Genomic DNA, 13,011 nt, shown 5'->3' on the forward strand with positions numbered 1-13,011 from the left:
GAATTTTGGGCTCCTCATTTTCAGAAATGAGAAAGGCCATGAGAATTTATATTAACTAATTTTTTTTTTTTGAAGAGGAGACATAATCTTTACTCCTCAAAGATACAAAAGGAGATTTGTGTCCACAGAGTTTCAGTTATTTTTGATATCACAGATTTTCTCAGTGTGATCCTGATTTGGTTCTTCTAAGAAAAGCATGTTAAAGATTTCGTACAAGGTTCCTTATTTACTAAAGCTCTACAAGGATACTAAACTTGAAGCTGTGTTACAGTGAGTGATAAAATAATTGTTTCATGGAATATTAGCTAGGTTGAAAACTACTTGAAAAATGCATTCTCCTGATAGTCAAGATGTCTTAAGGACTTTCCATATGTAACTTAGTTGCCTTTGTTTTTCCCTCTAAGTCAACTGGTAGTTTTCAGATTTTTCACATGAATTACTCTTTGGTCTCTTCCATTAAAATGAGTCCTTATAGGGACATTGTGGAAATGGGAAAATGTGAGTGAAATGGTTTCAAGTTAGTCCTTAAAATTAGGACCTTCAAGGACAGTTTGATGAGAGGACAGAGTCTCTTGGGGACAAAATTGGCTTAGGTTGGTAGAAAGCAAGTTAGGACTGCGGTGGTAGTTCACACTGTCCCTTTTCTATGTGTTTGGGAGATTAAGATCTGTATTTTGTATAAGGTTTGTTATAGCTATAGGTCCAGGCAGTGCCTGACATGTGAAACTAAAACTTAACACTCAGAATTTAGAGAATTACCTAAATAGCTGTTATTAAGACTAAAATTTTGTATAAGGTAAGATTTCTACCTAATAATGTATTTTCAGTTATTTACAGTATGTGTGTAGGTTTAGTGGTTAAGAATTTCACCTACCGGGCGCCTGGGTGGCTCAGTCGTTAAGCATCTGCCTTCTGCTCGGTCATGATCCCAGGGTCCTAGGATCTAGTCCCACGTCGGGCTCCCTACTCGGCAGGAAGCCTGCTTCTCCCTCTCCCACTCCCCCCTGCTTGTGTTCCTGCTCTCGCTATCTCGCTCTCTGTCAAATAAATACATAAAATCTTAAAAAAAAAAAAAAAAAATTTTCACCTACCACTGATGAGTACTCTGACATTGGGAACTTTAAAATGTGTTTCACATTAAAAAAAAAATGTGTTTCACATCTATATAAAAACCTGTTTTTTTTTTTTTTTTAAGATTTTTAAAAATTGGAGAGAGAGAGGTGTACGAGTGGGGGTGGGGGTGGGGAGGGGGGCGGAGGGAGAGGGAGAAGCAGACTCTCCCACTGAGCTGGAAGCCTGATGCAGGGCTCCATCCCAGGACCCTGAGATCATGACCTGAGCCGAAGTCAAACACTTAACCAACTGAACCACCCAGGTGCCCCTGTATAAAAACCTGTTGTTGTTTTGTTTTTTGAAGAAAAGATTATGCCAAAGCCCTAAAGAAATTGCCTAGTTAATTGTGTGTTTGTGTCTGTATGTTTATGTATTAAGTATATATTTTAGGCTATTGTTTTCATAATGAAAAAGTTAAGGTACTTGAATTTCCAAATCTTTCATTTCATATCAAGGATCCTGTCTCTGAACTGTTTGTGAAATGACTAGTTCAAAGTGTTAGGCTCATTTTCTAAATTCATTTGTTGAAGCTTGTTTGCTGCTCTTTGGATGCCGCGTTTTAGGCTTACATGACTTCAGAAAAAGATGGGTAATGTTAAAGTTAGAGGATTCAAGAAATGGTAAAGTTAAGTCAGAGTAAAGAGAATTTAAAATTACTTTGAATACATGTACCTAGTGCAAATTACAAGAAGTACAAGGGTTTTTAGAAAATTGTCACCCCCTCATGCCTATTTCCCAACTGTAGTTCTTACCTGAAGAAACCACTCTTAGTTATGTATTTTTCTGGAGAGACCTTATGTGTATATAAGCACATTATATTCTTTTTAATATAAGTGGTAACTTGAGGTCCACCTTGCTGTACAGCTTTTTTACTTAAGGAAATATCTGGGAAGGTTATTCCATATTTATATATGTAAAGCTACCCTATTTTTATATTGGTGGCTTAATGTCTACTTAACTAGATCTCTTTTGCTGTGCATTGTTTCTTTTCTTTCTTTTTTTTACTGTTATGAACAATGCTAGTATCCTTGTAAATGTGGGGATACATTTGTACATTCTTTTTTTTTTTTTAAGAGATTTTATTTGCTTATTTGTCAGAGAGGGAGGCCCCCACACGCAGGGGGGAGTGGCAGGCAGAGGGAGAAGCAGACTCCCTGCTGAGCAAGGAGTCCAATGTGGGACTCGATTCCAGGACCCTGGGATCATGACCTGAGCCGAAGGCAGGTGCTTAACGGACTAAGCCACCCAAGGCATCCCTGGGGTACATTCTTCTAAGTGGAATTTCTGAGTGTAATTTTGAAAGCTATGCTAAATTGCTCTCCATAGAGGTATGCCAACTTAACAGTTCCAGCACTAATGTGGTATCAGACTTTCCTTGGGCATTTTGCCTTTTTCTTTTGAATTAGAATGAAAATATTTCATATATAAGACCCTTTTCTGTCAGTTCTTTATATTTTTCCTTCATCTTTTAAGTTTTTTTCCCTCTTGATTTGTAGGAACATTTGATATATGAAGGGAAGTCAACCCTTTGTATGTGCTATTTGTGACAAGTATTTCCCCCATGTTTTTTTTGATCTTGGTTGTGAATTTTGTCATGTAGAATGCTTTTTGTGTTTATGCTTATGATTGAATATATAAATACATTTTTATCATTTGTGTGTTATACTTAGAAAGACCTTCCTAAGATCTTATAAAGATCTTTATAAAGATTATAAAAATTTTTCCCACATTTTCTCTTTCTCACAATTAACTTTTGTCAGTAATTTTCCATCCCTTTCAGTCCTCAAATTCAGGATTTCTACTGTTCTTTGTAAATAAATCTGATGTGGAGTTTCAGCACAACGTAACCAATTATGGAATTAATTTGATATTATAATTTAGTCTGCTGCATTTCACATTTTGGTAGTTTGAGGATAAGCCTTACCATTAATTGCACCTTTTTTTTTTTTTTAACCTGTAATTGCCACTTCTGGTATCAGGAAAAATGAGCTAATCTTGCTGCCTTCTTCACTTTCTTCTTCCCTCTGTTCGGTCATAATAGTATGCATTCTTGTGGAGGAGAATATTGTTTAAAGTGCTGGTTTAGAGTAGCTGCTCCATAAATGTTTATTGATGAATTATGTCATTGAGCAAACAAATATATCAGAAATGTTTATGGGAAGGAGAATTTTCGTAAGTTTATAAAGTAAAATGAAACTTGAAGATAAGTTACTTTGGTTAGTTGCTGAAATGTATTTCGGGTGAAATGTATTTGGGGTGGTGGTGGGGTTTGGAGGTGGGAGCAGGGCAGAGCAGGAGAATGAGTTAACTTTCAGTAATTTGTGTGGGAGCACTTGAGAGATACTGATAGTGAACAAAAGAGCATGGCTTTTGAGGCAGAAGGATCTAGGGTTCTTCTTACTGTCCAGGTCTTGTCATTACTGGCTGTGTAGCTTAGGGGTAAATTACTTAATCTCTTGTGAATCTGCCCCTTTTTCAGAGAACATGTTTAAGCTGATCCCAGTATATCTTTTGTTCTTTTTTAAAGTGTATCTGTTTACCTCATTTGAACCCTTATAACTTTGGTATTTTTCTCATGGTAAATACTTAAGGTAATTTACTTATACTTCAACTTTTCTGATAATGGATTTGAGGGTGCACTTTTTTTTTTAAAACAATTATTTGTTAACTGTGTTAGAATGTTCTAGGGGGACTACTCTCTGGAGCCTTTAAGTATCTTTGCTGTTTAGCACTTTGACCACATTGGCTGTTGAGTAAATGAGTTTATTTGAATTCAGTTTTAGTCCAGTTGAGTCCAGCTTGTTTGCAGTATAATTCTTAATTAAAGTGTACCATTACCAACCCTTATAAGAAAAAGGATCTCATAGCTGAATTAGACAAAATTTCAGGGTGACTTAACCTACTTCAGTTTTATGAGGAAAGAGAAGCTCAATGCGTAAAAATTTGTTTATAGAGTAGGGTTTATATTTTTTCTTAGTGAAAATTAAGTCTTGAAGTTCATTTTAAGTTTCACAGCTCTTGAGTTACCTTGTGTATTTTACCTTTAGTAGTCTGGAAACTTGAGAATTAGAAGCATCCTGTTTCCAGTAATGCTTTTTTTCTCCTTAAAATTCTTTTTGGAGGGTGAACATAGCAATTTTTGTATGTAACAATTTAACAGTCACAGTTCTCTAACATTTTTTTTTCTGGTGAGCAAAGCATGGGCAGGTTTTGAATAATTTAAGAGGTAAACTGAGGGGGCGCCTGGGTGACTCAGTTGGTTAAGCATCCCACTCTTGATTTTGGTTCAGGTCATGATCTCAGGGCCCTGGGATCAAGCCCCTCTTCAGGCTCTGCAGGGAGTCCCCTTGTGAATCTCTCCCTCTGCCCTTCCCTGCCTGTTGGCACTTGCACTTGGTGCACATGGTTTCTCAAATAAATAAATATTTTATTTTATTTTTTTTAAAGATTTTATTTATTTATTTGAGAGAGAGAGAATGAGAGACAGAGAGCATGAGAGGGAGGAGGGTCAGAGGGAGAAGCAGACTCCCTGCTGAGCAGGGAGCCCGATGCGGGACTCGATCCCGGGACTCCAGGATCATGACCTGAGCCGAAGGCAGTCGCTTAACCAACTGAGCCACCCAGGCGCCCTCAAATAAATAAATATTTTAAAGAAAAGGGTAAACCGAGGAGGAAGAAGAAAGGGTCTAAGAAAATTCCAGGTTTAAAGGAAACATTAAGATGAAACTTTTTAAAGGATGGATTTGTAATATTCTAGGTTTCTTGTTCTTGTGAAATTTATTAATGTTCTGTTATATTTGTCTAATCTATAATTTTAAGTATATTGATAACAGAAGCTACTGGATATTGTTTCATGGTCCAGTGTAAAAAATAGTCAAGCTATAGAATATTTTCCTTTAGAGGCCATGTTCCTTAGGCAGGGATTTTTTTCTTGATGTTTATTGCAGTATTTACCATCCTTTCCTGATGATCATCACTTAAAAACAGAATTGTAGGTCCGGTTTAAGACGTGTGGAATCAGAATCTATAGGGGAGGGGCCTCTTTTACTTTTTATTAGGAAAGTCTGTAAATCAGTAGTTAATAAGTGTCTCCTAAATATTAATAGAGTTTCATTATGGTATTACAGCAATGAAAACAAAATTCAATGGAATAAAATGTCATAGTATGGTTTTTAAAAGTTAAAATGTGACTCACGAAAGATTTAGGATGAGCATGTGTCACAGACTGATCATTTTTTAAAAATGATTTTCCTTTTATAACCTGATGCGTGAAGATTATGGGCCAGTTATTGTGGTATAACGTCTCTCTAGTTGGCGTTTCTCATGTTCAGACAGGCTGTGCTTCTTTGGGTTATGCATCTTTGACTAGACTATTACAGAGGTAAAGCAGTGCTTTCTTTACTCATTGCATTCTGTCATCTGGCGCACGATTTCAGTTTGTTCTATAACTGATGATGTTCACTTTGATCTGTTCATTAAGGATTTCCCAGGCTATTTACCTGGCTATTTCACTGCAGAATTGTAATAAGTGGTTTTGTTTTTATTTTGGGTGGTAGGAGGTACTTAAAATTGTGTAAATAACCTCCTCTTTTAATTTTTCAGTGTATGCATTTATATCTGGATTGATGGTGTTTTATTCAAGGGGTTGTAGTACAGCACTCTTATTTTATTGAAATCAAAGTCACATTACATGAGGTTAACCATTTTAAAGCCTACAATTCAGTGGTATTTAGTACATTCACACTGGTGTAAAACCACCTTTATTAAATTCCAGAACATTTTTGTCACCCAAAAAGAAAAATCTGTATCCATTTAGCAGTATTCCTCATTCCTCCCTCCCTGCAATCCTTGGCAACCACCAGTCTGCTTTTCGTCTCTATGGATTTACTCATGGATATTTCGTATAACTGGAATTGTGCAATATGTGACCTTTGGTCTGCCTTCTTTCATTTAGCATGTTTTTGAGGTTAATTCTTTACCATTCCTTTATAATGAATATATGTGTACATACACCACATTTTGTTTATTCATTGATGTATTGATGGACATTTGGAATACTTCCTCCTCTTGGCTGTTGTGAATAGATCTGGTATTGAACTGGTGTGCAAATACTTGAATATCCATTTTCACTTCTTTTGGGTATATATCCATATATATATATATATATATATATATATACACACACACACACATGTATTTATAGTATTGCTGGGTCATACGGTATATATTTAACTTTTTAAGGAGTTACTGAACTGTTCTGCAGTGTTTGCACCAATTTACCTTCCCAGTAACAATGTACATGGGTACCAGTTTCTCCCATATTTTCATCAATACTTGATAGATACTATTTTTTTTCTTTTTTAATGGGGGGGATGTCTTTCAAGTCCTTTGCCCATTTTAAAATTGGGATGTTTTGTCTTTGTTGTTGAGTTGAAAGAGTTCTTTATTTTTTAAAAATTTTTTATTATGTTAATCACCATACATTACGTATTATTATTATTTTTTTAAAGATTTTATTTGAGCGAGAAAGCACCAGCAGGGGGAGGGGCAGGGGGAGAAACAGGCTCCCTGATGTGGGACTAGATCCCAGGACCCTGGGATCATGACTTGAGTCGAAGGCAGACGCTTAACCGACTGAGCCACCCAGGCGCCCAACATCATTAGTTTTTGATGTAGTGTTCCATGATTGATTGTTTGCATATAACACTCAGTGCTCCATTCAATACGTGCCCTCTTTAATACCCATCACCAGGCTAACCCATCCCCCATCCCCCTCCCCTCTAGAACCCTCAGTTTGTTTCTCAGAGTCCATAGTCTCTCATGGTTTGTCTCCCCCTCCGATTTTCCCATCTTCATTTTTCCCTTCCTGTCTTTTTTTTTTTTTAAACATATAATGTATTACTTGTTTCAGAGGTACAGCTCTGTGATTCATCAGTCTTACACAATTCACAGTGCTCTAGACCCTTATCAAGATATGATTTACAAATACTTTATCCCATTCTTTTCATTCATTTATCTGTCTTTTCACTTTCTAGATAATATCCTTTGCCATGGAAGTTTCGTATTTTTATGAAGGCCATTTTTTTCTATTGTTGTTTGTCTTTTTGGTGTCGTATATAAAAATCTCTTGCCAAATCCAAGATCTTGAAGCTTTACCTCCATGTTTTCTTCGGATAGTTTTGTAGTTTTAGTTTTTATAGTTAGGTCTTTGATCCATTTTGAGTTTATTTTTGTATATCGTGTGAATAGGAGTCCATCGAATATCCATCTGTCTTGGCACCATTTGTTGAAAAGACCATTCTTTCCCCCATTAAATGGTCTTAGTGCTTTGGTAAAAAATTAACTGGCCGCCATACATGTATGACTTTATTTCTGGACTCTCAATTCCATCCCATTGGTTTATATATCTGTCCTTAAGCCATTGCGATTTTATTTTTGTAGCTTTGTAATAAGTTTTGAAACACAGAAACGTGAGTCTTGTAACTCTGTTCTTCTCAATATTATTTTGGATGTTGGAGATCCCTTGCAGTTGCAAATGAATTTGAGAATGGCTTCTTTGTGCAAAAAAGAATGTTGGAATTTTAATAGGTAGTATGTGTATGTTACATACTTCCACTATGTGTATGTTGGTATTCTTGATGGTGTCCCACAGGTCTTTTTGTAGCTGGGGTGCAGAGGTGCAAGAGCACCTGTCTCGGGGGTTCCCAAACAAACTAGGTTCGCCCAGTCCCTGCTGACAGAATCCAAAGGCAGAGATACGAGTAGTGGTGAAACAAGAAAGGAATTTATTTCAGTGAGGCCAACGCCAGAAAGACAGTGGACTAGCATCTCAAAGATTGTCTCCAAAATGCTGAAAATACTTCCAGGTTTATATAAGGAAAATGTGCAGCAAAGATGAGTTGGGTACATGCAGGTAGGCAGTGAAGGTCAAATCGGTCACTGTCTCGGAGTCATTCACTGACAGAGGTGTCTTGCTGGCTCAGGATAATCCTTACTGCTTGAGAGGGTAGTTTCTGTTCCCTTCTGGGTATGCTTTGCCCTCAGGGTCTTTCGACTGAGCCAAAAAACAAGCTTAAAAGAAGAATCTAACTAGAAAGTTGGAGGTCAAAATTAAGGGTTGACGCTCTGTAGTTTTCTTTCTTTTCCTTCCTGTTCCAGACTGATAATTTTAATTGACTTATCTTCCACTTAATCTGGTTCTTCCTTCTGTTGGCTCAGATCTTCCATTGCAGTTGTCTAGTGAAATTTTCATTTCAGTTATTGTACTTTTTGGCCCAAGAATTTGTTTGGTTCCTTTCTGTAATTCTTTTATTTTTTATTTATTCATGAGAGAGAGAGAAGCAGAGGGAGAAGCAGGCTCCCAAGGAGCAGGGAGTCCGATGTGGGACTCAGTCCCAGGACCCTGGGATCATGACCTGAGCCGAAGGCAGACGCTTAACCATCTGAGCCACCCAGGCGCCCCCTTTCTGTAATTCTTAACCTCTTTAGGGATATTCTGTTTTTTTTGAGACCTTGCTGTTTCTTTTAGCTTTTTGTATTTAGGATAGTTGATGTCTGTGTTTCATCAGAGAGACTGTTTTGTAATTTTTCATCCCCCCCCCCCCGTTAGTGGGCCATACTTTCATATTTCTTTGAATGCTTTGTAATTTTTTTGTAGAAAATTGAGCATTTTTAATATTGTAATTTGGAGGCTGGGAACCGAATGTGTCGTGTGTCGTGTCCCCCACCCCCCACCCCACCCCCCAGTCCTCAGGGTTACTTACTTTGGGTTTGTAGTTGGGGGTTTGTTTAGTGACTTTTTGTAACTATTTTTGTAAAGTTTCTGTTCTTTGTTTTGGGTGTCTCTGAAGTCACTGTCCCTTAGCTTGTGGTCCCTTAGCTTAGTGTTTCTTGTTTTTGGTTTTTCAGATAATGTTTTATTTTTTTTATTTTTTTATTTTTCAAAGATTTTATTTATTTATTTGAGACAGAATGAGAGAGAGAGCACATGAGATGGGGGAGGGTCAGAGGGAGAAGCAGGCTTCCCGCAGAGCAGGGAGCCTGATGCGGGACTCGATCCAGGGACTCCAGGATCATGACCTGAGCCGAAGGCAGTCGCTTAACCAACTAAGCCACCCAGGCGCCCTCAGATAATGTTTTAGTAAAATTTAAAAAATTAATGCAAAAATCCGTGATGAACAAAATACAGAAGTTTATCATTAGGATCAGTATGTTGTCTAAAGATGACAGATCTTTTCACACATGGGTCAAACAAGGAACCAGCTCTTAGTGCTCACAGCACTGCTGAGACAGGTTGCAGCCTTTTTTTTTTTTTTTTTTTTAAGATTTTATTTATTTATTTGACAGAGAGAGACACCGCGAGAGAGGGAACACAAGCAGGGGGAGTGAGAGAGGGAGAAGCAGGCCTCCCGCTGAGCAGGGAGCCCGATGCGGGGCTCGATCCCAGGACCCTGGGATCCTGACCCGAGCCGAAGGCAGACGCTTAACGACTGAGCCACCCAGGCGCCCCTGGTTGCAGCCTTTTAATAAGACTTACTAAAGGTTCATTACTAAAGTAATTTCAATGCAATACAGTAGCAGTTTTTTTTCTGTTGTCCATGGATAATGCTGCTCTGAGAGCTCTTCAAACAAGAGGCACTTTTACCTTTGCTGTATTCAGCTAGTGTTTTGTTGCAGATGCATGTCTGGAGCCAAGAAGGAATAGAAATAAAGTTAAAAAGTAACTCTCCCAATCTTTGCCCATTAGGTCTGTGTTAGGTCATTTCTTCAAAGATTAGCCACAGTGTTTATAACTATCTTAGTCTTCACTTCCTGTTTTCTTTGACTCTAAAGAGTAATCTGAGGTTGAAGTAAGAGGGTCTTCTCAGGTTTTTTTTTTTTTTTTAAGCATGTGTCTTGCCCTGGCCATTTGTGTGGTTTTCTAAGCCTCCTGTTATAAGGGATTCTTTGCAATGTCATAATTTCCCAAAGAAAATTCTCAGCCTTTCTTTCCATGCTTTAGGTGTGCTGTTGTTTACTCAGTTATAAACCTTTGTCCCAAGGAGGAGGAGGTTCATACCCCTTACTGTTTGGAAGAAAATGCCCTTAGCATAGCAGCTTTTCTTTCCATGTTAGGTAAAACAAAGGCGAGTACCTCTTGTCATTTCTTAGGTAGCCCCCAGACAGGTTTATACAAACGTAATTCTGTGAGAATAAGTTCTACAGGGCCCCAGAACCAGAGACCTGGGTACCCACTGGCTTTTTGGGACCTCCATTGTGCCCCGGAGAGATGGGGGTTAAGGGCAAGTAAAAATGCTACAAAGCTTTCCTGCCATTTCTGTTTTCTGGATTTAGTGTGCTTGATTGCTGTAAGCCTTTGACTGTTTCAGAGTTCTGACAAAGCTGATTCTGACAGATTTTGCTTTGAGTTTTGCTGTTACTGTGAAGGGGTAGGCTCTTGGAGTTCCCTCTTTCGCCATTTTGTGTTAATGGCCTAAACATGTGTTTTCTTGTTTCTAATGCTCAAATTGTCCTGATTTGGCCAGTGGGAACCCATTCAAGCTGGTTTCTATGCCCTTTTGATATTTCATAATCATTATTTGGATATTTCCTTTTTGCTAAGATAAAATATTCTAGGCTTATTTTGTCATCTTTTTTCTCCAGCCCTGGGAATCAGCTATTTCTCAAAGCCCTGCTTTTGTTTAGTGGAAATCTGTTTTTAGAAGCCAAGATCTTAGGGGCGCCTGGTTGGCTCAGTTAGTTAAGCATCTACCTTTGGTTCAGGTCATGATCCCGGGGTCCTGGGATGGAGCCCCTTGTCGGGCTCCCTGCTCATTGGGGAGCCTGCTTGTCTCTCTCCCTCTGCCTGCGGCTCCCCCTGCTTGTGTGCGTGCGTGCGGTCTCTCAAAAAAAAAAAAAAAAATAGAAGCCAAGATTCTGTGTTAAGTATGCTCATTTATTGGAGTCACTGCGCTCACACCCTCTCAGTGCAGAGTTGGGAGAGGTACATATACATAAATATTATCTTTGTGTAGTATATGTGAATGTAAGTATTTTAATATTATTAATATATGATTGTGTTAATCATTAATGGTACTGATAGAATATAACACTGCAAAATTCACTCTAGTTTTCACCCTTTCTGTTACTACTGCGTTCTTTCACAGTATGAAACTTAGCTTTCATTATTCTCAATACTTACTTTTCCCCTGTATATAATCAATTTTATGTTGTAGCCACTGCCACCACCCACATGTGGACACTCACCTCTGCCTGCTTAGCATCTTGACTCTTCTCACTAACTGCCCCTGCCACCCCCCCCCATGCCTTCCCCACTCTTTTGGGTTCAGTGCCTCATCCCTGGCTGTCCCTGCATGGATACCCTTCCTTACCCTGCTTTGACACTGACATCCTGTGCTGGGCCACTCCCAGGTGTTGATACCCTTTCATCCCTACTCTGACTCTTCACAGTCTGGAACCCTCTTGTGTTTCCTCATATAAATGACTTTAGTCCTGAATCAGGAAGAGGAAGACCCACTTTTTAAATGAAATCTATTAATATATTAAACTAAGCTTATATGAAAGGAGCATTTCACAGGCTTATTTTCAAGAGAACTAAAGTTGAATTTGAAAAGTCATCTTTTGGTTCTTATTAATGAAGGATTATGAGCAGTTTGGCTAAATGAAAAACAACCTTTTTAAAGGGTTGTATGTAGATAGTCTGGTAAGAAAGGGTAGTTGTCTTTTTAGAACTTTAGTAGATTCCAAGTTGAAGGTAAGTAGTAGTTACCTAATTTTAGTGAAGAGAAGAAACAGTCTACCTTGCCAAAGTCATCCTGCCTAGTAAGGAAATGGTGGAAGGGGTCTGTCAGGTGATTACCTCACTACTGCTGACCAGGAAATTCCAGACTGACCAGTTAAGATTTCATTTCTGGGAGGGTATTTTTTAAAAAAATATTTTATTTATTTGAGAGAGAGTGCATGGCAGGGGGGCGGGGGGGGTGGTGCAGAGAGGGAGGAGAAGCAGCAGACTCCACGGGGGGCTGGATGGGAGGACTCTGGGATCATGACCTGAGCCTAAGGCAGATGCTTAACCATCTGAGCCACCCATGTGCCCCTTTTTCTGGGAGGGTCTTAAAGTGTAATCAGGTTAGGTATTAAGTCTTGGTTTGTTAATGCAGGGCTTAGGAGAGGAGAGGTCACTCAGTTTTTTGGGCCTTTTATTTCTTTTAACATTTGCTAGGGAAGCCATAACAAAATACTGCAAACTGAGTGGGTTAAATTGATTTTGTCATAGTTTTGGAAGCTCAGATTCAAGATCAAGATGTCAGCATGGTTGGTTTCCTCTGAGACCTCTTTCTCCTTGGCTTGCAGATGGCCACCCTCTTGCTGCCTCTTCACATGGTCTCTTTCTGTGCAGCCTTGGTATCTCAATGTGTCCCAGCTTCCTCCTCTTAAAAGGACACAGGATTGGAATGGGGCCCACCCTAACAACCTCATTTAAGTTAATCTCATTAAGCCTTTATCTACTATTAATGGTTCTGTTCAGAGTTGGGGGCTTGCAACTTGGACATAGTGGGAGGGGCACAATTCAGCTCCTAATATTACACAGGGAAAGGAAGATAGAATGAATTTGGATGGCACTAAGTGTAGTTAAAAGAAATTGATAGGGTGGCACTTTTGAAAGTTTAATTTGGCTTTATACAGGTAAGGGGGTAAAATTTCTTCTGTCCTTCTAGGTTCCCTGGCTTGGGGCCCTGTAAATTAGACTGACAAAAGAAAGATTAACAAGAAAACAAATAGATGTTTATTAGAGTGTGCTCCTACCTCCGAGTAACTCAGGGGTGGTTAGAATTTGCCAACTCTTTACCTAATTCCATGGTGAGCAGGGGAAGGGCACTTAATGGAAAAACCTAACTT

The 13,011-nt window shown here is 38.7% G+C and overlaps 1 protein-coding gene across 5 annotated transcripts in view; it reads left to right on the top strand.

Moving 5' to 3' along the window:
- The window catches only part of GPBP1 (GC-rich promoter binding protein 1), a 71,267-nt gene that overhangs the window by 14,327 nt on the left and 43,929 nt on the right, over nucleotides 1–13,011 (top strand). Inside the window, exon 1 of one of the 5 annotated variants that reach the window (XM_054512093.1) lies at nucleotides 7,685–7,695. The exons of the other annotated variants lie outside the window; for them this stretch is intronic. The gene's annotated coding sequence lies outside the window, so the exon portion shown is untranslated. Of the gene's footprint in view, nucleotides 1–7,684; nucleotides 7,696–13,011 lie in introns of those variants that run through there. 5 annotated transcript variants of the gene reach the window in all.

Source organism: Mirounga angustirostris, unplaced genomic scaffold (assembly GCF_029215605.1).
Source record: "Mirounga angustirostris isolate CCGP_5_RB_7025 unplaced genomic scaffold, mMirAng1.0.hap1 SCAF_7, whole genome shotgun sequence".
Lineage (NCBI taxonomy): Eukaryota > Metazoa > Chordata > Mammalia > Carnivora > Phocidae > Mirounga > Mirounga angustirostris.